General features: G+C 42.7%; 1 pseudogene; it reads left to right on the plus strand.

The window, feature by feature from the left end:
- The first annotated feature begins 20,885 nt into the window (after positions 1-20,885).
- Positions 20,886-21,003, plus strand: LOC124608757 (annotated as a pseudogene).
- The last annotated feature ends 5,430 nt before the right edge of the window (positions 21,004-26,433 follow it).

The raw sequence follows: 26,433 nt of genomic DNA on the forward strand, positions 1-26,433 counted from the left end.
ATTCAGGATCCCACGTCTTTCATGGATGAACTACATTTCTCTCAGCCCGGCATCTGCGTCAGCCATATGTGCCAACTCCACTTTAGGTTGGTTATTCCTATGTATTTTAAGACAGCTACTGTTTATAGCTCTAGTACAGTAGAACACTACAGGATGTATGGACAGTTTAAGCTCCAAGTCTGTCTGTACTGGTCCTCGGTTATTCTGCAATGCGCTATAATCGGCCAGCAGTGCTATATTCTTCTTATAGAGAACTATATCTTCTGCAGCCAGTGTTTTCGTGCACTAACGGGAAGAAACCACAACACCAAAATGGAGTTGTGCGACAAAATGACATTTGGTAGGCGTGTATATACATCTGAAAGATTACGTCTATTCAGATTTCAAGCCAGTCGCGTAAGAAGACTGCAAATAAGATTTACTTAAATGCACGCTCTAACGGTTGTGAGCGTTAATTACTTTTGATATTGGACGTGGTGATTTGATGTTAGTGAAGAACGCCTTTAAGGCGACAAAGACGCTATATTCAACGCCTCACTGAGTTTGAACAAGATCGTGTAATAGTGCTACGAGAAGCTCCACTTTTCTTCTGCGATATTACAGAAAGACCTGACAGAAATGCAGCCACTGCACATTATTGCTGACCAAGCCCCTACCATGCCGTAGCGGGGAAGCGAGGCAACTGTCCCCCAATTGAAGCAGCTGATCGCCACCATTTGCAGGGATGAATCCTAGTACTGGGGTTGTGATTTGAGGTATATGCGACGCAACAAGAGCAAACTGAAGCACAAATTAAACACTTGTCTGTTTAAAAAAATACTGAGTATCCGAGTCTATTTCAGAAGTATACTTAAATACTAATTTCCGAAATACGTCTGCATAGAGACGCGAAATTTAAGAATGTAACGCTCTTTCCTGACAAGGTGGAGCGAGTTTACATCGAGTTATTTGCATTAGATAATTACATGAAACTTTTAAAGTAGCGGCCAGTACGATTATTATTTAATTCACATAATTTTCCTGTCAGGTCCTGTTTGCTTTTTGCCGACTACTGTGTACATTTTGCACGCTTACTTTTGTTTAGCACAGTATTGTCTAAAGTTATAGCAAAAGCTTTTAACCTATCCGAATATTGCTGTGATCTGTTTTTGCTTCTATCTAGGACCTCCAATAACATGTCACTGTGAGTAGCGCTAATAAGCGAGATTACTTCATCGTTTACTAAGTTTTTAGGTTTTAGTTCTTCTAAAATATTTGCTAATTTGCAAATCTTCTGCCTCTGTCTTTTGCACTTTTTTTCGTTGTATTCAACTTAGTCTTATATTGCACAATTTTTACTTCCTTCCTTTCTTCAATTTTTTCGAAATTTTCCTTCAGCTTACTTGGACTTGATGGAAATGCATAATCGTGGTCTCCAATGTAACCAGAAACGTGCACATCCACACACACGTTTTCTGCTGTCTCAACATTTCTTGGCTTTGGCTTTGGAGGTTCCCTTGCCTTAGTAACTTGGAAAAGGAACATTCAAAATTATACACACTGACAGATTTCCACACTATTTAACCTAGGCCTATACTGCGCGATTTCCAGGACACTACGCCTTTTTCAAATGAGTTGGAAATCCAAATACTGTCGGTATAGCATCGTCCTTCAGTTGACGTCTATTTATATAATTTTCCATGTAACAATTCTCTTCATAATAAAGAGAGCACAGCAAATGATTTGCTGTCGGTTAGAAGTTCTCTCTCCGAGTAGCAACCATCCATTTCCGATTTAGAAAATCATTTGTAAGGGGAAACCTAAATAAAAACAAACGCTCATGATGTATTATTTCTCCATTAAAATACTATATATAAGTAATAGAAAGTAACAAACAACCAGAAATGACTGACCTGTGAAATGTAACATTGTTTCCGTCTACGTCTTTGCTTCCATTTTTCTGTTACAATTAAAAGCAGCACACGAACGAACCATGTTTACGCACTGTTTCGCTGCAAATGGCGGCTTCTATCACGTCCAGTGTGGGGACGCGACACTAGCGCCAATGCGCGGTCTAGTTTTTATTTAGTAAGTCTATGTTGCTGACACCGGTGGTCACGGGAATGTACGGTCGCAGAAAGACTGCGCACGTGGCACTACCGAGGTGGAAGACCATCTTGTTCGGCGTACGGCTCTGGCGCATCGCACTGCATTTGCATCTGTAGCAGCAGTTTGAGCAGCAGTTGGCACCATAGTGACGCAATGAGCTGTTACAAATTGGTTACATCAAGGACATCTCAGAGGCAGAAGCCCCGTGGCATGTATTCCAGTGATCCTAAACCTCCGCCATTTTCGACTTCAATTGTGTCAAGCAAGAGCTCATTGGAGGGCTCGGTGGAGGTCTGTTGTGTTTTCTGATGGAAGCTGGTTCTGCCACGGTGCCAGTGATCGCAGTGTGTGAGATACAAGGAAGCCAGTTGGGGGCCTGCAATCAACTATCTGCATGCTAGACACACTGGACCTATACCTTGAGTCATTATCTGGGGTGCGATTTCGTATGACAGCAGGAGCACTCTAGTGCTTATCCCACGCACCCTGAATGCACTTTTGTACGTCAATCTTGTGATTCGACCTGTTTTTGTGCCATCCATGAACAGCATTACAGTGGGTGTTTTCGAACAGGATAACGCTTGCTTACATACTGATGGTGTGACCTAACATGCTCTACAGCGTACCGACAAGTTGCCTTTGCCTGTTCGAATGCCATATTTGTCTCCAATCGAGCGCATGTGGGACATCATCAGACTACAACACCAGCGCCACCCGCAACAAGCATTAACTGTCACAGTACTGACCGACCAAGTGCAACGGCCATGGAACTCCATCCCACAAACTGACATCCGCCACCTGTACAACACAATGCATGCACGTTTGCGTATTTTCATTCAACATTCTGGCAGTTACACCGGTTATTAATGTCCTAGCAGTTCACCTTTGCAATATCTTATCTCATGCTTGCATTAACCCGTGATCTTGCGATGTTAATCAGCTAGACAAACGTGTTCCCGAAATTTCATTACTCTACATTAACTATATTTTGGTGCTACAGTTTTTTCCGTTAGTGTATCTTGATAAAAGATGTATACTGTAGAATATTTTTTCCGTATAGGAAAGCATTACCAACTGCAACTCTCTCCTTTACTTATAAAAGCATTTCATGGCCTACTTTCAATTCTGTTTTCAATCTATGGCATACTTTTTCAACGACAAGCCCTACACCCAGTAAATTCGAAATAGTACCTACCATTCTTCCCCTCCCTGGTCTAATAGGTTTCATGTTGGTAGCTCCCCCCACCACTCTAGACAGGTATGAGCTGTCATGACTGGTATATACACTCCTGGAAATGGAAAAAAGAACATATTGACACCGGTGTGTCAGACCCACCATACTTGCTCCGGACACTGCGAGAGGGCTGTACAAGCAATGATCACACGCACGGCACAGCGGACACACCAGGAACCGCGGTGTTGGCCGTCGAATGGCGCTAGCTGCGCAGCATTTGTGCACCGCCGCCGTCAGTGTCAGCCAGTTTGGCGTGGCATACGGAGCTCCATCGCAGTCTTTAACACTGGTAGCATGCCGCGACAGCGTGGACGTGAACCGTATGTGCAGTTGACGGACTTTGAGCGAGGGCGTATAGTGGGCATGCGGGGGGCCGGGTGGACGTACCGCCGAATTCCTCAACACGTGGGGCGTGAGGTCTCCACAGTACATCGATGTTGTCGCCAGTGGTCGGCGGAAGGTGCACGTGCCCGTCGACCTGGGACCGGACCGCAGCGACGCACGGATGCACGCCAAGACCGTAGGATCCTACGCAGTGCCGTAGGGGACCGCACCGCCACTTCCCAGCAAATTAGGGACACTGTTGCTCCTGGGGTATCGGCGAGGACCATTCGCAACCGTCTCCATGAAGCTGGGCTACGGTCCCGCACACCGTTAGGCCGTCTTCCGCTCACGCCCCAACATCGTGCAGCCCGCCTCCGGTGGTGTCGCGACAGGCGTGAATGGAGGGACGAATGGAAACGTGTCGTCTTCAGCGATGAGAGTCGCTTCTGCCTTGGTGCCAATGATGGTCGTATGCGTGTTTGGCGCCGTGCAGGTGAGCGCCACAATCAGGACTGCATACGACCGAGGCACACAGGGCCAACACCCAGCATCATGGTGTGGGGAGCGATCTCCTACACTGGCCGTACACCACTGGTGATCGTCGAGGGGACACTGAATAGTGCACGGTACATCCAAACCGTCATCGAACCCATCGTTCTACCATTCCTAGACCGACAAGGGAACTTGCTGTTCCAACAGGACAATGCACGTCCGCATGTATCCCGTGCCACCCAACGTGCTCTAGAAGGTGTAAGTCAACTACCCTGGCCAGCAAGATCTCCGGATCTGTCCCCCATTGAGCATGTTTGGGACTGGATGAAGCGTCGTCTCACGCGGTCTGCACGTCCAGCACGAACGCTGGTCCAACTGAGGCGCCAGGTGGAAATGGCATGGCAAGCCGTTCCACAGGACTACATCCAGCATCTCTACGATCGTCTCCATGGGAGAATAGCAGCCTGCATTGCTGCGAAAGGTGGATATACACTGTACTAGTGCCGACATTGTGCATGCTCTGTTGCCTGTGTCTATGTGCCTGTGGTTCTGTCAGTGTGATCATGTGATGTATCTCACCCCAGGAATGTGTCAATAAAGTTTCCCCTTCCTGGGACAATGAATTCACGGTGTTCTTATTTCAATTTCCAGGAGTGTAGAAACTGGAGTTGGGAATCATACCAACCCATCAGTCCACGCATCTAGTTAGCTAGGGTCAAACACGAACAATCTATTGTATAGCTACAAATTGTAGCGTAACAGTAGATTTCTTTGAAATAGCATCCAGTGCTGCCTCGCTGGCTTCTCTCAGTTTGATTCTTGGTGCCACAGTGTTGCTCCAGGGTAGGAGAAGTACTATTTTCGTCATGACACCGTATCTCTAGAATGTTCCCCCTATTAAAGTACCAATATGGAGTGTCATACCCTTCGAATATCTAGTGCTCCCAGCTTCTGCCGCTGATTATAATCACTTACGCTTTATAACTTTTTTTTTACCTATCTGTAAATCAGGAAATTCAGCTACAGTGTGTAAACTTCTAGATGTCAGACCTCTCCCTAGTCCTGGATCGGTATAAGTCGGTAAACGTCGGGAGGCTTCGGTAGGCACGCAGTTTCGACTGCTGCCAACATTACGCAGCTGACTGTGTTGTACAAGGTAGCCATTGTCGTCTGCTTCGTTATTGTTTTGCGCTGTACTGTTCTGCGTGTTTTTATTGTGCAGTTGTGCTAAACATTATCAAAATGAGTGAAGAGGCAGTTGCTGGCCCATCTCGGAAGTCGCCAACAACCCCTACCGGTAGGCCTAGAGTTAGAAGGAAACCAGTATTACGTAGCAATGCTCGCAAAATTATATTGCGTGTGATTGAATGCTGCGAAAGGGAAAGGGTGCAGAAAAAATTGCTACACCCCATTTACAAATCTTCAGTGAGAGCTGCTTCATACACAGGACAAAGCATACGTAGCATTGGAAGATTCAAACAATTTTCCAAGAATCATCCTGGCGTATCACCACAAACGCCTGGCAAGAAAAGATGAGTTTCCATTTCAGATATTTTGTTCGCGATCACTTTGAAGGAGCCCCAATTTCGTCCGAATTACCTTATATTTCATGTACATGACGATTTCAGTTTCGTTTACGAACAACATTTAAAGCGAGTTTTACTTCCAAGCCTTTCGTTTGCTTTCGTGTTAAAAATAGCATGACGCGCAATTTGTAGTGCCAGCACTGCAACTGGTAGGCGTGCCTTGTCCCCCCGCCAGCGGCTCGTCTCCCCTCTCCAGCCAATGCCTGGTTCCTCCTCTCCCCACACTCCCCTCACAACTCTGCCGTCTTACAGTTAACACACTGTAGTTATAACTCGAATGTGGATGTGTGGTGACGGAATCAGATTCTTTCTTCCACACAGTACATCCCAATATAGCTTAGCGGAGTCTGCCACTTGCCTCTCGTGTGCTGTTACTACAACACAAAACACATGTTTGAAGAAGATGCAGCTGATCTTAGTAGTAATATTCTGCCAGGAATCTAAGGCTTTTTTATCCATAAGGAAGACTGCTATAGTGACAAACGGCGATATTGTCTGACAATTCCATGTTTTGACACTAAAATCACGGTTATTTACACATTGGCTATTGACGCCCTGATACTGTTACTGCATCAGATGCCAAAGATGTGAATGTTGAGATAGAATTGGCTGTACTTGGTTGTCAACTGACCCTCAGTATATGCCAGATTGCTACACAATTGCTCCCACTCTATTTGAACGAGTCTCGCCTTCATACTTCCCTGCGCGTTTTCTACTTTTACTACAAATACAAATTCAATATAAGACATTTTCGACCCATTGGTGGTCAAATGGCAAACAGCCATTTCGATTTGACAGCTAACTAGATGGGTGGACTGGCGGGTTCATATGTCCCCCACAGTATTTACCATCTATTAGTCATGCTAGTCCACATCTATTTGAAGTGGTGGGGAGAGCAACCAAGTTGAAACCCGTTGGTCCAGGGTGGGCCGGTTGGATTCACTAGTGGGGAGGGGTACTATTTTGAGTTTTCTGGATGTAGTTCCTGTCGGTGGAAAAGTGTGGCACAGGTTAGAAATAGAACTGAAAGTGGGTAATGAACTGTTTTTACAAGCAAAGGAGATAGTTGGAGCGTAACAATGCTAAGTAAAGTGGGCATGTTTTACTTCGTTTCTCCAAGGACATTTTAAAATACATATTTTTATCGTAAAATTCAAAGACTTGCCGCAGATGGTTTAGTTGTTTATAAGCAGAATATAACAGTGCCGGTAGACTGTAGCGAACTGCAGAGTAACTGAGGACTGGTACAGCGAGACGGAGCTGAAACTGTATGTAACGTACTGTCCGTACCTACTGGACAAAGTCCATTGTTGTTATACTAAGCTATTTTGAGAACAGTAGTTATTGTAAAATACCTATGTCTAACCGGCATAAGGTGAAATAGGTATAAATATACAGAAGCAGATGCCGAGCTGAGAAAAAAGTAATTCATCTACGTAAGATGTGGGTTCTAAAGCACTACCATCGACAAAATCGTATTACATGATTGACTGTGAGTGATCTACGAAGCAGCTACATCATGGGGCTACTTGGAACATAGTAGGTGGATATACTCCAGTCTTTCTTTAGTAGGTTTGTCACATTTTCTAAGTGTACTGTGACGTATAGCAATACAGATTAATTTACCTGATACTTCAGGCTTCAGAGACGTGCTTGGAGAGTTACAATTAGGTACTCATCTTATACAATACTCTAATAAACGGCTTGATGAGTAAAGAGCGTGGTGTTAAGGGGGTAGTCCTCTTTCATAATTTCAAAAAATCGTTTTTTTTTTTTTTTTGTTTGTTTGAAATTGTCTCTGCGTTATCTACTGTATTGTAGACTTAATGACGAGCTCGCTCGGAACTCCGCTATCGAGATTCAAGAAATTTGTGAAAAAGTGTCAGCGAAAACCATTCACAGGGGGAAATAATGCAATTTCAACGACAGCATGGAAATTATAAGCGTGCCCGAAATTAAGATCGGATGGCCCGTTACAACATCTGCGCAAAAGCGGACGAAAAGCGTATCAAGCGAGCAGAGCAATGGATGACAGGAACTAAAAAAGAGGCCTCCAGGACCACCACGGCCACGAAGAAGATGGAGGAGGACCTCCTTTTGGATCTGGAAGAAGAGGTGTATGGCCCAGGGATCACTGATTAGTGGTATGCTCAACTTAACTACAAAATATTTTACATAAAATTTTAATACCGTTTTCCTTGGAACCGAATTTTTTCAGATTGGCAGAAAACACAACGTGAGAACGGTACATACGATTATGATCGGATTTGACGCCAACTTTCTCATTCAAATTCTCTACTAGAGTATGAGCCGTTTTACGATATCTTCATACGCCCATTTTCCGTGCACACTATTGTTTCGATTTTGTGGACAAAGAAAATGACATTTGTTTCATGTCATTATTTCGTTAGAAGTCAGTATTTTTTAGTGTTCCTACGTATGCTGATAGAAAATATATTGAAAATGACTGATACATAATTAATTTGTTACAGGCCCTGTAGGAGGGCTTCGGGAATTCCGGTCGAAGACCAGTGTTCCGACTACGAGTCATCCTTCCACCTGGTTCAGGGATTACTGATAGCGTCGAAAATGGGGACAAAATGATGTCTTAAATACGAAAATATAACTTATAAAACTATATCATCAAATTTAGCACTTATTTTTATACTACTTGAAAAAATCACGAAAATCGTCTTCTATTTTTCGAGCGTTCAAAGAGGGCTTCGCCCTTAAGCTGCGGTTTGTAACTACGGGGGTGAGTCAAATGAAAACCTTAAATATTATTTATTGTGCAGAAGTGGTACAAATCTGTATCACTTTCAACATAATCTCCTCCACGCTCAATGCAAGTCCTCTAGCGCTTACAAAGTGCATAAATTCCTTCAGAGAAAATTCTTTTGGTAGTTTGCGCAACCACTCATACACCGTGTGGCGTTCCTCTTCATCAGAACGGAACTTCTTTCCTCCCATTGCGTCTTTGAATGGTCCAAACATATGGAAATCACTTGGGGCAAGGTCTGGTGAGTATGGTGGACGAGGAAGACACTCAAAATGCAGGTCTGTGATTGTTGCAACTGTTGTACGGGCAGTCTGGGGCCTTGCATTGTCGCGTTGCAAAAGGACACCTGCTGACAGCAATCAAAGTCGCTTTGATTTGATTGCATGCCGCAGATGATTTTTTAGGAGATCTGTGTATGATGCACTGGTGACAGTGGTCCCTCTAGACATGTAATGCTCCAAAAAGACGCCTTTTTCGTCCCTAAAGAGAGTCAGCATAACCTTTCCTGCTGATGGTTCTGTACGAAACTTCTTTGGTTTTGGTGATGAGGAATACCACCATTCCTTGCTTGCTCTCTTCGTTTCCGGTTGGTGGAAGTGAACCCAGGTTTCGTCCACAGTAACGATTCTTGCAAGGAAGCCATCACCTTCTCGTTCAAAGCGCCGAAGAAGTTCTTCACAAGCATCAACACGTCGTTCTCTCATTTCAGGAGTCAGCTGCCGTGGCACCCATCTTGCAGACACTTTGTGAAACTGGAGCACATCATGCACAATGTGTTGTGCTGACCCGTCACTAACCTGTAAACATGCTGCAATGTCATTCAGTGTCACTAGGCGGTTTTCCTTCACTATGGCTTCAACTGCTGCAATGTTGTGTGGTGTCACAACTCGTTGTGCCTGATTTGGACGAGAAGCATCTTCCACTGAAGTCACACCATTTGCGAACTTCCTACTCCATTCGTAGACTTGCTGCTGTGACAAACATGCATCACCGTACTGAGCCTTCATTTGTCGATGAATTTCAATAGGTTTCACACCTTCACGAAGCAAAAACCGAATAACATAACGCTGTTCTTCCTTGGTGCAAGTCGCAAGTGGGGCGGCCACCTTTATACTGATGACGGTATGTGCGCGTCTGCACTATGCTGCCACCTACAGGCCATTCTGCACGCTGTTTGTAGCACGCTTACCAACTTACAGGATAACGGCGCGAAATTTAGATTTGTTATTACAAATTTAATGTTTTAATTTGACTCACCTTCATACAATGTTTGACTCAACAGAAAAAGAAAGATTAACAAAGTTGAAGGAAGTGGCAAATACAAATCCTGTGACTGACTTGGGACCAAAAGTCAGTACCTTCCGATACATAGACGGGCACAGTTGTTACCGCTGCTGTGGCCGAGGATTATTAAAACCCTCGTATCAGTGTGATGTGTATGCCGACTTTGAGAATTAATTGACCTTAAATAAGGAAAAATGTGAGGTCATCCACATGAGTGCTGAAAGGAATCCGTTAAACTCCGGTTACACGATAAATCAATCAAATCTAAAGGCCGTGAATTCAAATAAATAACTAGGAATTACAATTACGAACAACTTAAATCGAAAAGAAGACATAGAAAATGTTGTGTGGAAGGCTAACCAAAGACTGCGTTTTATTGGCAAAACACTTAGAATATGCAACAGATCTACTAAAGAGACTGCTTGTCGATTCTCTTTTAGAGTATTGCTGCGCGGTGTGGGTTCCTTATCAGATAGGATTGACGGAGTACATCGAAAAAGTTCAAAGAAAGGCAGCACGTTTTGTACTATAGCTTAACAGGGGAGAGAGTGTCACTGAAATGATACAGGATTTGGTGTGGACATCATTAAAACAAAGGCGTTTCCCGTTGTGGCGGAATCTTCTCACGAAATTTCAAGCACCAACTTTCTATTCCGAATGCGAAAATATTTTGTTCGCGCCGAGCTACGTAGGGAGAAACGATTACCATAACAACATAAGGGAAATCAGAGCTCGTACGGAAAGGTATAGGTGTTCGTTTCTTCCGCGCGCTATACGAGATTGAAATAATAGAGAATTGTGAGTGTGGTCTGATGAACCCTCTGCCAGGCACTTAAATGTGCAGAGTATCCATGTAGATGTAGATGTACATGTAGAATTGTCCTACAGCTTTCGCAGATCGACGGTTGCTGTATTGTAATGCAGATAAGGCCACGTTTCGCCAGGCATTCGGTGCAGAAGCAGTAACTGTCTCCGCAGGCTCGTAACCTACGTCGATAACCGCTCTGGGTGGATGAATATTGCGAAACTTTTCTTACCCGCATGGGGGCGGAGAAAATTGGTTGGTCAGCTTACTAGACAAGAATAACGTGGGTTAAATAGTGGAAACACACTTTCTACCAAATATTATGACAGCGTCTCGTTTTCGGCATAGCCCGGGTTAGCATCGTCTGGGAAAACTTTTGTGGGGCCACAGTCACGTGCGAAACCTCCCTCAGCTATTATGGAGCTAGACGAGTCCAACTGACGAACGTTTTGGTTTGTGGTTATTACTGGAGAAACTGGTCACTCTTGTTATTGATATTGGCAGCATAAGTTACACTAAAATGGTACGTTCCTTAGAAAGGAGAATTTAGATATGCTTACGTTTGTCACAGAATCATCTTGTGACAATATAGTGGTGATGAAAATCTGTCATCAAGTTGATTGTCATGTAAAACAGTAGCTACTGCAAAACATCCAGGAGCATCCGATCTAAAGTGTATCTACAATAACTACCTCTATGCATAAGCACACTGCGCATGTAGGAAAATATATATGATAATGTACCCTAAATATTTCAAAATTATGCCACTCTCGAATAGCACGTAAGAAAATAGAATTTTTGGAAATTTTTGGTAAGTTCCTGTGGGACCAAACTGCTGAGGTCATCGGTCCCTAGGCTTACAAACTTACAAACTTAAACTAACTTACATTAAGGCCAACACACACATACACACACACACCCATGCCCGAGGGGGGACTGGAACCTCCGACGGGGGGATCCGCGCGAACCGTGGTAAGGCGCCGGAGACCACGCGGCTACCCACCGCGGCCGTCAAAATGAATTGTGCATTTGTTACCACATCGCAAGAATATACTGTTACACTATACTAAGATATGTGTAATTAAAGGTGCAACAGCAAGAGTTAATTGACCATTGCTGTAGAGAAGTATTAATCAATCTTTCGCAGTATTCTTTTGATTAACAATTATCCAAATAAAACTAAGTCATCGTGAATTTCGTTTAATACGCCATGTGTCTAAATAATAGCTGTTAACACCTAACTGCGTTAGAGACGGTGTGATACACTGGACATCGTACATCTTGTTATCCCAAAGGTCTCAAGAAAAAAAAGCACTCTAAGCTGCTACTGTTACCCACTAATGCAGTTGGTTCATGTACTGTGTTTACATAGGGGAAGAAGAAATGCACTACACTATTGCTGAAAACAGTAACCACCGCAAAAATTGTCTGGCTGAGAGCAATTTTAAGGAAATGTAATTCATCCATGAATAAAGTCGATTTTCCAAACAAGAGACTGGATGTAAATAAATGTAACACACTCAGTATGAGAAGGCTACATGTCCATTACTGTTCGATTACGCTGTTGGCACCTAGTCATTCGAATTAGTAGCAAACATATAAAATCTCGAAGTAACCATTGGGATCGAGTTAATGTAGAATGATTATATAATACAACTTGTAGTTGACCCCGATGTCCTGCTAGGTGTTTTTCGGTACGATCTTAAAGACACGCATTTCTTCACCGCCTATGAAAGAAGTGTCTCACAAATCGTCTTTAAGAATGATTACAGGGTCACACGTATGAGAAATTGGGTTCAAATGGCTCTGAGCACTATGGGACTTAACATCTGTGGTCATCAGTCCCCTAGAACTTAGAACTACTTAAACCTAACTAACCTATGCCCGAAGCAGGATGAGAAATTGGGGCTACCTATGAGATTTACGAACAATCATTCATCATGTTCAGCCTAGGGATACCAAACACAGCCATATATCATATGTGCATGTGGATCTCGAATGCGGTAATCTCATTGTTATGTGTAATATCATCAAACGATGCAAACTTCGATGTAATGAATCTACTTTTCCACCCATCTGTGTCTACATGTATATTGTATCACTGTGTGGTGAATTGGCCATTGTCCGCAGCTCGTGGTCGTGCGTTAGCGTTCTCGCTTCCTACGCCCGGGTTCCCGCGTTCGATTCCCGGCGGGGTCAGGGAGTTTCTCTGCCTCGTGATGACTGGGTGTTGTGTGATGTCCTTAGGTTAGTTAGGTTTAAGTAGTTCTAAGTTCTAGGGGACTGATGACCATAGCTGTTAAGTCCCATAGTGCTCAGAGCGAATTGGCCATTGTTATGCATCTTGTGTCTGAAGAAAAGAAAAGCACCTTATACTGCTACAGTTCCCAAAAATATTCATTATCCTGCAGGTCTAAAGAAAATGAGGCAATGTCTCGTGTAGACTTACGTGAATCCCCATTAAAGAAATTACTTGTAGATTCCTGCAACAGATACTTCTAATCATATAGTGCATGCACAATGCTCAAAGAGAAACTTGATCACTGCTATAATATTGGTAATTTCTCCTCTTGTTTTAATGGCCATGTTAACACATTGATTAAATGAATATCGAGCTAGACTAATCTGTAGCCGCTCTATCGAATGACCACGTAAAATTTTGCTTAAAATCATTTAGTTCATAGCGGGAAGCACTGTAACGTTTTCCACCTGCCACTTTTGCTCCTGCTGCCATCGCCTTGCTGGGACGTGTCCTATCTGGTTGGGGAGGTTACTGGAAAGGGAGATCTCTCATGACAGCACGGTGGGGCTGTGGCAGCCAGAAGTGTTACTCCAGTGCCCACGCCAACATGACTGGTGGCTGCTGCAATTGCTGTGGTTGCTTTTCTAATAAAAATCATCATAACTGACCCACTGTTTCCGTAATACGCATGGACAAAAAACTACCTCCAGCAACTATAATTACAGTGCGTTTAAAATTAGTTGCGACTTAGGGGACGTGACGCCGTTGCCCAGGTAACATCGATGGTGAGCCGACTTTCCTTAGCTCACCGTCGACGGTGTTGTAAAGTGCTCCTGTTGCCACGCCGTAGATAAAGAGTACCAGGTTGTGTCTCGCATTAGAGGCACCTATGTTCATTAGCTCTCGATGCAAAGTTATATTTTCTGGCGTTGAAGTGTTCTACAGACGTCACGTATTGCGCACGAGTGTTTCGTGTTGGCGTTGCATTACCAACAATAGTGAAGCACGTCCGAACGCGAGATCCCCAATAAAATTACTGTAGCCGTCCAAGCACACGTTCACCGGCTGTGAAGATAACGTTCTGTTGCAAAAAGTTCCTCCAAATTCACAATGGTAACGGACAATGCAGAATACCACTCGGCTGTGACGGATAAAGGTCGAACAATGCAGCGGAGGAAAGCGGCTATATTTCTCGGGGTACAAAGAAATGTTCGACTGGAAAAATTTGTGTAAGGCGGGCGAAGTTAATGGAGCTTGTAGTACTGTACAAGCTAAAAACTCCACGCTTACAAGATCATCGAAATGGCTAACGCTAAAGATCAAAGTTTAATCAGGCCTCCTCGGTTGCATGCTCATTTAAATCCAATTGAGAATATATAGGCCTAGATGATAAATAATGTGGCAAAAAACAACAAGAAATTTACGCCCAGTGAAGTTCAAATGTTGACAAAAGAAGTCATTGCAAATGTTACATCACAGGCGACGTGGAATCACGAAGGACAGTGTCGAGTTTTGAGTAGTACGTTACTTCTCTTGCTGCTGTGTTCACGTTGCTTCTTTTGCCTAAGCGCAGCAGACTTTACGGGTTTACATCTCACTAACATTCTAATGCTGTTGAAATCATGGCAGCATCCTAAAACAGAGTATTATTAAAGTAGTAACTGACGGGGAGACGTATCAATAGTTATGAGAAAACCCATTCTCGGTATGAAAATAAATGTGCAGCATCTTCTCTCCTATTGTTGCAAAACCCACGGCAATTATCGTTTTACAGGCTATTAATGGTCCGTAAAAATTTCGCTATTTCAGGTAAAAGAATATCTAGTTGCTTGAATATGTTGGTAGGTGTAAAAGTTTCGCATACTAATCATATGGCAAACTACTCTTCACTCTGCATGCTATCATTTGCCAAAATCCTTTTTGCAATATCTCGGACCGTTTATAAGATTTGAGGGATTGATGAATATTTCATTCTGACTTTTTCACTGGTGAGTGCGTTCGTGATGGAGCGCTTTACATACTCTCAATTTTTTCGATACTGGAGACATATAGCGACATCCTTCAAGATTTAATGAATAATATGTTCTCTAAATTTAATATGCAGCAACATATGACCTAACACACACCAATTCCAAGTTCATGTTGTTGTTGTGGTCTTCAGTCCTGAGACTGGTTTGATGCAGCTCTCCATGCTACCCTATCTTGTGCAAGCTTCTTCGTCTCCCAGTACTTACTGCAACCTACATCCTTCTGAATCTGCTTGGTCTATTCATCTCTTCGTCTCCCTCTACGATTTTTACCCTCCACACTGCCCTCCAATGCTAAATTTGCGATCCCCTGATGTCTCAGAACATGTACTACCAACCGGTCCCTTCTTGTTAAGTTGTGCCTCAAACTCCTCTTCTCCACAATTCCTCCTCATTAGTTATGTGATCTACCCATCTAATCTTCAGCATTCTTGTGTAGCACCACATTTCGAAAGCTTCTATTCTCTTCTTGTCCAAACTATTTATCGTCCATATTTCACATCCATATATGGCTACACTCCATACAAATACTTTCAGAAACGACTTCCTGTCAAATCTATACTCGATGTTAACAAATTTCCTGTCTTGAGAAACGCTTTCCTTGCCATTGCCAGTCTACATTTTATATCTTCTCCACTTCGACCATCATCAGTTATTTTGCTCCTCAAATAGCAAAACTCCTTTACTACTTTAAGTGTCCCATTTCCTAATCTAATTCCCTCAGCATCACCCGACTTGATTCGACTACATTCCATTATCCGCGTTTTGCTTTTGTTGATGTTCATCTTATATCCTCCTTTCAAGACACTGTCCATTCCGTTCAACTGCTCTTCCAAGTCCTTTGCTGTATCTGACAGAATTACAGTGTCATCGGCGAACCTCATGGTTTCATACCCACTCCGAATTTTTCTTTCGTTTCCTTTACTGCTTGCTCAATATACAGATTGAATAACATCGGGGAGAGGCTACAACCCTGTCTCACTCCCTTCCCAACCACTGCTTCCCTTACATTCCCCTCGACTCTTATAGCTGCCATCTGGTTTCTGTACAAATTGTAAATAGCCTTTCGCTCCCTGTATTTTACCCTTGCCACCTTTAGAAGTTGAAAGAGAGTATTCCACTCAACATTGTCAAAAGCTTTCTCTAAGTCTACAAATGCTAGAAACGTAGGTTTGCCTTTCCTTAATCTTTCTTCTAAGATAAGTCGTAAGGTCACTATAGCCTCACGTGTTCCGATATTTCTATTGAATCCAAACTGATCTTAGCGACCCCTATTTTTCACCACAAACTTTAAGAATTTCTTGCAGTAGTTTAGCTAATACCGAATAATCACAATAACTATGACCATTAACGAAATGATAGGTAATTCATCATGAAGCTGACCAATGAAGCTATAAGATGCGCGAGACTCAGAGTCTATTACCGTATAGTTCCTTTAAAATCGATTGAGAAAGACTGCAGATCATCCGGCTTGTGCGGCTGACAGGATACGCGCCGAGTAGGCCTGGCGTTACCGAAGCCTGCTGAACGCTTTCAGCACGCGCTGGCAACTGCACTTCCCTCCACTCGCTCCGTACCTAAATGTCAAAAGTCGCAACTAATTTTAAACACACTACAGGGGCTACACAATGTCTTGCGTGTGACCTGTAGCTCGGTTTGTCAGTAGCAAGAGAGTGCTTGATATGTTGCCTAAGATGTATGATAATGGACTTCCAGCAATGGGCCTATGCTCACTGTTACAATAACGTAGCAGTAACAGTTTTAACACACAAGCTATTTCCATTTTTTTTTAATTTTAATACAGTGCTGACTATGTCTCTAGTGGAGTTTTGTAATGTGATACTGGTGTATACATTCCTAAAAGAAAGGTTTTGTTTTGATTTTGTGCCATTTTAATCTTGGAGAAAGCAGGTTATCTGAATTTTCCCTTAGAACAAGCAAGATGGATTTTCTAGCATTTGCACGTTAATTTCTTCTCTTATTCTGCCTGGGGTTGATGGCTGATCTCTGCTGCTGTGTACAGAACACGAGCAAGCATTCTGTCTGATGGTTAGTTATGTGGAGAGGATAACTATTTTTTTGGATATGTGATGGTTGATGGCGGGGGGGGGGGGGGGGGTCCATGACAGTCTTTTTTAGGCAATAAATCATTATAATTAGGTTATAAGTTATAGAAAATATGTGATATATGATTAGATCTGCAGGCTGGCCTCAACCCTCCCACCTACAGGACAGTGCCCGTTTTCATTCCCCTCTGTTTTAAATCAAGAAAACAACGGCCAAACATCCTTGGCAGTCATTTTTGGGACATAAATAATCATAATTGAGTAATAAATTATAGAAGGGTAATAAATGATGACAATAATAGGGGTCAGTCATTACTTACAGAAAATGATCTAAATTGCAGTAATTGGACAGTAAGTTATAGCAGTAAGAGCACAGGTCATTAATAAAAGTGATAGGAGACAAGGTGACAAGGCCAAATGGATGGCTCATAGAGAACATTGGACCCCTTGTAACTGACGGTAGAGTCGTGGGGGAGGGGCGAATGGAAGGAGGAGGACATTAACCTTGGAGGTAAACCCCACGGCTGCCTCACACTGGACAACACTGATGTTTGACATGGCTGATATCGAGAACAATTAGTCCTTTGTGCCAGTATCCCAACTGATCCAGTGCTCTAAGATACAGGTTTCATAGAAGACATTTCCTCTGTGAGGTGAAGGTGACGTGGCGTCTGAAAGAACTTGTAAAGGGACATTCTCCTCTAGCATTACTTTTCCTCAACAGTAGAAGTCGATACCAGTAATATATTTGGAATTTTGGTCAGGTCAGTACTACCTTAGCTGTTTTTCTGAAATATTTCAGTGATGACTGGGTGTTGTGTGATGTCCTTAGGTTAGTTAGGTTTAAGTAGTTCTAAGTTCTAGGGGACTGATGACCATAGATGTTAAGTCCCATAGTGCTCAGAGCCATTTGAACCATTTTTTTTAAATATTTCATATAATTATAGACACAATATTTTATATTTCAAGCTAAAATTTATGAAAATGAATTACTTTATTTTCGTTTTTCTAACTCTGAATGTACAGTTAAAATTGTTTTTTTTAGGAACATTTGAAATTGCGAGCTATTTGGCACACTTAAAATTTCTATTATCAATTACGCAATCTAGCAGTGTTTATTATGTTTATTTGTGGATTCATTTATGAAACAATAATTTAAACTAACAGAAATTCATTTGTCAAAAAAAATTTTAACCCTTTGGAATACTATTATTACGACAGAGTGAGGGAGTTGTAAGCATGCCTCTGATGTGATCGGACGTATTTTTGTATTTTGGGCGAACAATGTAATTTCGGCTTTGTTAATGTGAAAATTCAAAAGGCAATGTTATATACTAAAATGTGATGCAAGAAATTAATGTAAAAACAAAAGTTCTGCAACGACATTTTTGAAAATTATTTAGATCAACTGAACTATGGGAACCTAAAACGTGAGAATTTCAGCTTCAAGAATCAGACCCCTAGACATGAAGAACTGGAGACAACTGTGCAAGAAAAGATAAGTAAAAAGTTTATTGTAAGTATTATTCCTCTCGAACCATCAGAAAAGACTTTACCATAGTGGAGAGTAGCAACAACAAAGAAGAAAGGAGGGAGTAGATTACAGACTTTTGGGCCATAAAAACAGGTGCGAGAAGTGTTTTTAGTGAAAATGCTTATGTTTTAGATTCTGTAATTAAAACAGATCGATAGGCAAAAGAGGAAGGAGACCACTGGCCATTTACATTGCAGTACAAGGAAGGCGACATTGAAGAATTGTTAAAATGGCTTGACGGACACTACATGCTTGGGAATGTAAACGATTAACATTTCAGCCCAATTACACAAAGTGGATAGGAGTAACGAAATCTACATTTCGTATATAAGGAGAAGTGGACGAACTTGCCAGATTGGTGATATGGAGTGCAATTTGGTACATAACACATTCATCTCTGGTGCACATAGCCGGCAGTTCGGACTGCAGGCATTACCTTTCAGACGTGTTAAGGCGGTTGCTGTACCCTATTTCTTGATGTACCTGCCGTTACCTTTGGGCAGGATAACGCAATATCGCGCGTTGCCAGAACTGTCCTCACCTACCTCGATACAGAGGGCAGGAGACTGTTGCCCTGACCAGTAGAAACTCCAGACCTCTCACTCACTGACAACACCTGTTCACGGGTTGCCGAAAGACTGCCGCGCCACCACTAGGTTGCTGTTACTATTGATAAACTCTGGCATAGTGTTGAGCCGGCCGGAGTGCCCGAGCGGTTCTAGGCGCTACAGTCTGGAGCCGCACGACCGCTACGGTCGCGGGTTCGAATCCTGCCACGGGCATCGATATGTGTGATGTCCTTAGGCTAGTTAGGTATAAGTAGTTCTAAGTTCTAGGGGACTGATGACCTCAGAAGTTAAGTCCCATAGTGCTTAGAGCCATTTGACCATAGTGTTGAAGCTGCGTCGAATGACGTACCTGTATCTGCAACTTGAAACTTCCTGCCATATTAAAACTGTGTGCCGGACCGAAATTCGAACTCGAGACCTTTGCCTTTCGCGGGAAAGTGCTCTACCATCTGAGCCACCCAAGCACGACTCACGACCCGTCCTCACAGCTTCAATTCTGCCAATACCTCGTCTCCTAGCTTCCAAACTTAGCAGAAGCTCTCCTGCGAACCTTGCCGAACTAGCACTCCTGGAAGAAAGGATATTGTACAGATATGGATTAGCCACAACCTGGGGGATGTTCCCAGAATGAGATTTTCACTCTGCACGGACGGGTCGTGAGTCGTGCTTGGCTAGCTCAGATGGTGTAATAAAAAAACTGAGTTAATCGATCAACAACAAACTTAATACGGATGTCTTACGACGTCCGCCTCGAGCAGATGCAACGAACGAAAGCGAACAAAATGAGATTTTTAAAAAAAGATGGTAGAGCACTTGCCCGCGAAAGACAAAGGTACCGAGTTCGAGTCTCGGTCCGGCACATAGTTTTAATCTGGCAGGAAGTTTCACGTCAGCGCACACTCCACTGCAGAGCGAAAATCTCATTCTGGTACCTGTATCTGTTATACAAGCCTAATTTGAATCGATACCAGCCCGTTTATGCTGCCAGAGGTAGCAGCGCTGTCTTCTAAATGTCGCCCATGGGCTCAACAAGTTGTTGGAAGCCCCCAACAGAAGTACTGAGCCATGCTGCCTCTATAGCCGCCCATAATTGCAGAAGTGTTGCCGATGCAGGATTTTGTGCATAAACTGATCTCTCGATTATGTCCCACAAATGTTCGATGGGCTTTAAGTCGGGAGCTCTGGTGGCCAAGTCATTCAAAGTGTCCAGAATGCTCTTCAGACCAATCGCGAACAACTATGGCCCAGCGACATGTTGCACTGTCAGCCATAGAAATTCTATCGTTGAATGGCTGAAAATGGTCTCCAAGTAGACTAACGTAACTATTTACAGCCAATGATCGGTTCAGTTGAACCAGAGGACCCAGTAAATTGCAAGTAGACATAACCCACATTATTATGGAGCCACAACCAATTTGCACAGCACCTTGATGACGATCTGGGTCCATGGCTCCATGGAGTCTGCGCCACACTCGATCCCTATCATCTGTTCTCACCATATCGGATTCATGTGACCAGGCTACGTTTTTCCAGTCAACATGGTCACGAGCCCAAAAGAGGCGCTGCAGGCGATGTCGTGTTGTTAGCGAAGGCACTCTCGTCGGTCGTCTGCTGCCATGGCCCATTAACGCCAAATTTCACTGCACTGTGCTAATGGAAACGTTCGTCGTACGTCCGAGAATTGATTTCTGCTTGCCTTCTAGCACTGCAAAAACCCCGCTGCTCTCGGTCGTTAAGTGAAGGCCGTCGGCCTCTGCGTTGTCCGTGCTGAGAGGTAATGCCTGAAATGTGGTATTCTTGGGACACTCTTGACTCTGTGGAAATAGGAATATTGAATTCCCTAACGATTTCCGGGGGCAACGGTCTTGTCGCAGTGGATACACCGGTTCCCGTGAGATCACCGAAGTTAAGCGCTGTCGGGCTTGGTCGGCACTTGGATGGGTGACCATCCAGGTCGCCATGCGCTGTTGCCATTTTTCAGGGTGCACTCAGCCTCGTGATGCCAATTGAGGAACTACTCGACCGAATAGTAGTGGCTTCGGTCAAGAATACCATCATAACGACCGGGAGAGCGGTGTGCTGACCCCACGCCCCTCCTATCCGCATCCTCCACTGAGGATGACACGGCGGTCGAATGGTCCCGGTAGGCCGCTCGTGGCCTGACGACGGAATGCTTTTAACCATTTCCGAAATGGAATGTCCAATGCGTCTAGCTCTGGCTGCCACTCCGCGTTCAGAGCCGTCGTGGGATCATAATCACGTCGGAAATCATTTCACATGGATCACTTGCGTACAAATGACAGCTCCGCCAATTAAGAGTCCTTATATGCCTTGTGTACGCGGTATTACCATCATCCGTATATGTGCATATCGCTAGCCCATGGCTTTTGTCATCTCAGTGTATTATCCCCAAATCACCTAAAAATTTGTGTATTTATTGTGCTAAAGTCCGCAGCTCGTGGTCGTGCGGTAGCGTTCTCGCTTCCCACGCCCGGCTTCCCGGGTTCGATTCCCAGCGAGGTCAGGGATTTTCTCTGCCTCGTGATGACTGGGTGTTGTGTGCTGTCCTTAGGTTAGTTAGGTTTAAGTAGTTCTAAGTTCTAGGGGACTGATGACCATAGATGTTAAGTCCCATAGTGCTCATAGCCATTTATTGTGCTAAACTGCGTACACACAACTCTAATTTCATTGCCATCTGTTCTTCACGGTGGTGTAGTTTTAATGCCGTGATCTGCATTAAAATGAAAACAATTTCTCCAGGCTTCCGTCCAGTGGCAGTATAAGTTGAAAGTAAGGTGGCGTTGCGCTTTAAGAGAAAGAAGTGGCGCAATTTTGCAGGGGCGCGAGGGAATCTTGGGTAATCAAGTAAGTCGGCGGAAGCTGCAGCCGTGAACGTTTCACCAGGACTAGTCCTGAGGATTCCCCTTTGCCAAATGCAATTCAAAATAATTCGTTTGTCTCCTTTTCCTATGGAACGAAAGCCAGAAGTCGGTTTCAGACTTCTCAACAATCCATCAAGAGAAAACTGAAGCGCCTACAAACACGGGAGAAATACTACAGGGCAAGCAGGGGAAGATGCACACCGAAACGCTGAGAGGTATTTAGTAGCAAAACTGAGAACTACGTCCTTGTATACAGATGTATGGATACGAAAACGTGAAAATGCTTAACAAAACTGGTAATAAAAACAAATATGCAAAAGGAAGGCAGAACAACAGAAATGTTCCGACTACAGTAAATCTCGTGGGATGAAGAAATGCCCTCAGCAGAAGCTAATATGGAAGAATGAGAAACAAGCAGTGTCGATTAATTAGACTGAGGAAAAGTGATATAAGTGATTAACGCATGGGAAAATCTAAAAAGGTCTGGTGTGAATGATGTAAATAGTCCATTATTAAAGTTTACGACGTGATTTTGGATTTTGGATCTTGGACCACTACATACATTCAAGATGTGTTGGAAAAGCAAGTTCATTCCCAAAGGATACTGAAGTAATTATGAAAGCCTTAAATACCTTAATTAGTTGATAAGGACAGTTTTAACTATTACAGCAAATAGAAGTGACTCTGTCCACTGGATGCCATGTACAGAGTATAATTTTGGAATTCTTGAAAGCAGACCAAAACAGATGAGGAACTGAAGAGATGAATATATATATGAAACTAAATAGTCAAGCGACAAGAATTGCAGCATTCAATATCTTTATACTCGATGAAAAAATAGCATGTCTCTGATACGCATAGCATCTTTGTGTGAAGTTACAGGGCACAAATAAAGTACTGTGAAGAGCACATGCATGGAACAGCGGTATGCAGCATCTTTTTTATTCTACTTCCCTTGTATAATGAGCGATAAAAAAGTTTTCGTTTGACTACGTTGTTACAGTGTATATGCAGCCCAGCGTTACTCCGATGCTCGCTCCGACATGTAGACAAGGGATTAGTTTGGCCTTTGAACGAAAACTTTTTAATCGTTTTTTATAAATATATTTTACTCTTACAAATTCATGTTTTTTTTTTTTAATTTTAACGGAGAGTTTTCTGAAACATGAATTTCATCGAGAGCACTTGGGCTGCTGCTTTGAAAAGGCGTCTGTGTTCTACACTAATATCAGGAAACAAACAAATTTCCACATGAAGATGATGGTGTGAACCATCGAAAAGCATAATGGGAAAATGAACAAGTGTCTAATGACGTAAACTGTTTTATTTATACCTTCACATCTCTGTCACATGTGGAGGGATGCACACACAGATTTTTAGACAGATGGGAACGCATAAACATTCATATGCAGTTGTGTATGTGTGTGTGTGTGTGTGTGTGTGTGTGTGTGTGTGTGTGTGAGTGTGTGTGAGTGTGTGTATGTGTGATGGTGAATGAGTTCGTGTGCTTTTAGTACAAGCAGGGACTAATGATGCAATATGAACAAAGAACAATATTTTTTGTACATTATTGGTTTACTTGTTTATAAATATGTAAATGGAGAAAGCGTTGTACGTAACATATAAAGGAATTCTTTGACAGGTATACGTTTGTGTTACTAATTCAGTTGCATGAGCGAATGAATTAAAAATTTAATTGTTTATCTTTTGGGTAAATGATGGGCGGACGAATAAATTGACTAATCAAGTAACACAAGAACCATTAGCCGAAGAAGCATGCAAAAGAAAATTTATTTATTTTTGTCCTTTACGAAGATCACGAGTGACTTCTTCATCGCGTCTTCCTTCTTCTCAATACCACATCATTCCTTCACTGTTTTTTGTTCTCTCTGCTTCCGTGGTATTAATTTTGATTCTGGTATCAGTCCACTTAAAATCTTTCACTGTTTTCCTGTAGCTGGACCTATCCTATATTGTTGTGTACGGATTTCTTTAATGTATTCCAGTTGCTTTTTTCACCTCCCTGACTTATTCCATCCATATGTTACCTGTTAAGCATGTTGTGTTCCACATCTTCTTTGTCAATATGTTGTCTTCCATCCTCATGACTTGTGCAGCGTATCTGTCTTCTCTTCAGTGTCATGCTTGAAATTAATTATACGCTTACTTAAAGCTTTTCTCTTTCTCTTTGTATCCACACCTGACTCTGTATCCTTCGTTTCTTCTTCTGCAGTAAGATACTGTCTGTCCTGTTCACTGTGATCGTCTCAGGTTCTGGTTGTTGACATGTGATATGAGTATATCGATATGTCACTCGTCTGTACGACTTTTTCTTCCCATAGTCTGTCTTTGCTATATAGTGCAGACTGCTGCATTTGGGACTTGTTTATTACGGCCCTCTCCGTCTGTAGCTACCTATTATGTTCTCTTCCAGATACCACTGATAAACTGTGAACCCTCAAGTTGATCCCCGCGTTCATTAGTTTAGTCTTACTATACGCTACCTGGAGGCCGGCTTTCGCTGTAAGATTTTTCAGCATCTTCCTCGCATCGTATTCGTTCTCGTGTAGTGATGTCATATCATCGACAAAGTGTATGAGGTCTGCTATAAACTTCATTTTATATTTAACTTGTACCCCCTTCAAAAATCATAGTTCTTTACTCCTGTCTTCATCGCTGGATCATTTCATCCAGAGCAAATTTGAACAGAATCAGCAAGTAATCCCTCTACTTTTCGATCTACCGTCCGTATTTCAAAACTTTCCAGCAATGAGCTTCAGTCCCTGACGCTAGTAATTACTTCTTCGAATGTGTGTCTTAGTAATTCATGAGTAAGATTGTCCAATCCTCTGGCATGAGAAATATTCACGAACACATACCTCTCCACAGAATCGCAAGCTTTAAAGTCCACAGAGATCACTATGACATCATCATTCCTGTGTCGATGTCCTAATATCCGTTTGAGTATTCCATACACTTCCTCTTTTTCCGAAACAAGTGTGATAGCCCGCAATGCTACACTCGTTCTTTCATTTTAACTACAGTCCCTGGAATATCTTGTGTCAGATGTTCAATAGTTATCCTATACGTTTTTTCACCTTCCATATGTATTATAATAATGATCACTTCTTTCGAATCTTCTGGTATATTTCTATTCACCCAAACGTCCATTATTAATTTTATATATGTTGTCTTTTGTTCCTGGACTTCCCACCTAACTTTTTCAACGCGAATACCATCATTATCCGAAGCTTTGTTCTTCTTGATACCCTTTGCTGCACTGCTTTCACTGCAGTGGACATGTGAACTCTGTTGTCATCCCAGATGTATTGCAGTATTAAACTTTCTGCAGATATTTGTGTGTTCAGCAGATATTTGAAATACCTTCCCATTTCATCACATACATTTTTTCTCCTATTTTCAGTTCACCCTGATGCATTTTGATATAGGGCTCTCTAGCTCAGTAGCTCTACATCGTGCTTTTCCACTCTTTGAACATAGCTCATGCTTTGTTTTTTCTTGACTGGGTCATCCAAATGTCCCGTTGTTTTAATGGTACTGTTTCTCCTAGCATGTTTTATTATTTTATCAGTTGTTCTCACTGTCTCATACATTTGCTGGTCATCTTCTCTCTTTTCTGTCTACCACACCCTCTGCGTTTTCTTTCTAGACCGAACTGCACTACCTCATCTGTCACTCTTCCAATCATACTCCCTTCGCTCTCTTCTTAATCATTCCGATTTAATTTTATCATGTCCCTTACTTTCTTCCGTTTATTTTTAACTTTAAGGGGCCTTGTAAACTCAGCTCTGGTGTTTGTTCAAAAGTTTTTCTCCATCCTGTCAGTAATATGTGTTTTTTCGACTTCTTTTTGATTGCCATCTGTATTTAATTTCATTAAGATAAGGGTCTGATTCCAGTATACTGTTTTTTTCTTACTTGTGTTCACAATCTCTCTGTGTCTCGTATCTCAGGTAACTGGTTTAGATGCCATTCTCCAATCCTATTACCTGTATTTGTGTTGGCTTTATAGTGAATAGTCATGCGGTTCTAGGCGCTTCAGTCTGGAACCGCGTGATCGCTACGGTCGCAGGAGGTTTAAGTAGTTGTAAGTTCTAGGGGACTGATGACCTCAGATGTTAAGTCCCATAGTGCTCAGAGACATGGTCATGAATCTCAGCTTGTGTCTTCTGCACGTATCTACTGAGCTTCCTCCACTCTTTTTATTTCTCTTTTATACCATATGTCTGCTGACAGGTCGTGGAATACCTGCGCTGAAATTAGCCAGTAGGGATGTTGCTGCCCAGCAACGATGAAGCTATAAAAAAGTAAATATGATTGCGTGTGTTTTATTAAATTTTTGAGTTGTTAATTACTTACTATTCTAGAGCCATTAAGTGTTTAGTAGCGATCCGTCATTACTATAAGAATACTTTGTAGCACTTCGTTCCTAAGACACGAGTGATAGGCGGCAGCTGCCGCACTGCCTTTAGAAAGATACGGCGTGAATGTTCAAATTAG

This window comes from Schistocerca americana, chromosome 3 (genome assembly GCF_021461395.2).
Source record: "Schistocerca americana isolate TAMUIC-IGC-003095 chromosome 3, iqSchAmer2.1, whole genome shotgun sequence".
Classification (NCBI taxonomy): Eukaryota; Metazoa; Arthropoda; class Insecta; order Orthoptera; family Acrididae; genus Schistocerca; species Schistocerca americana.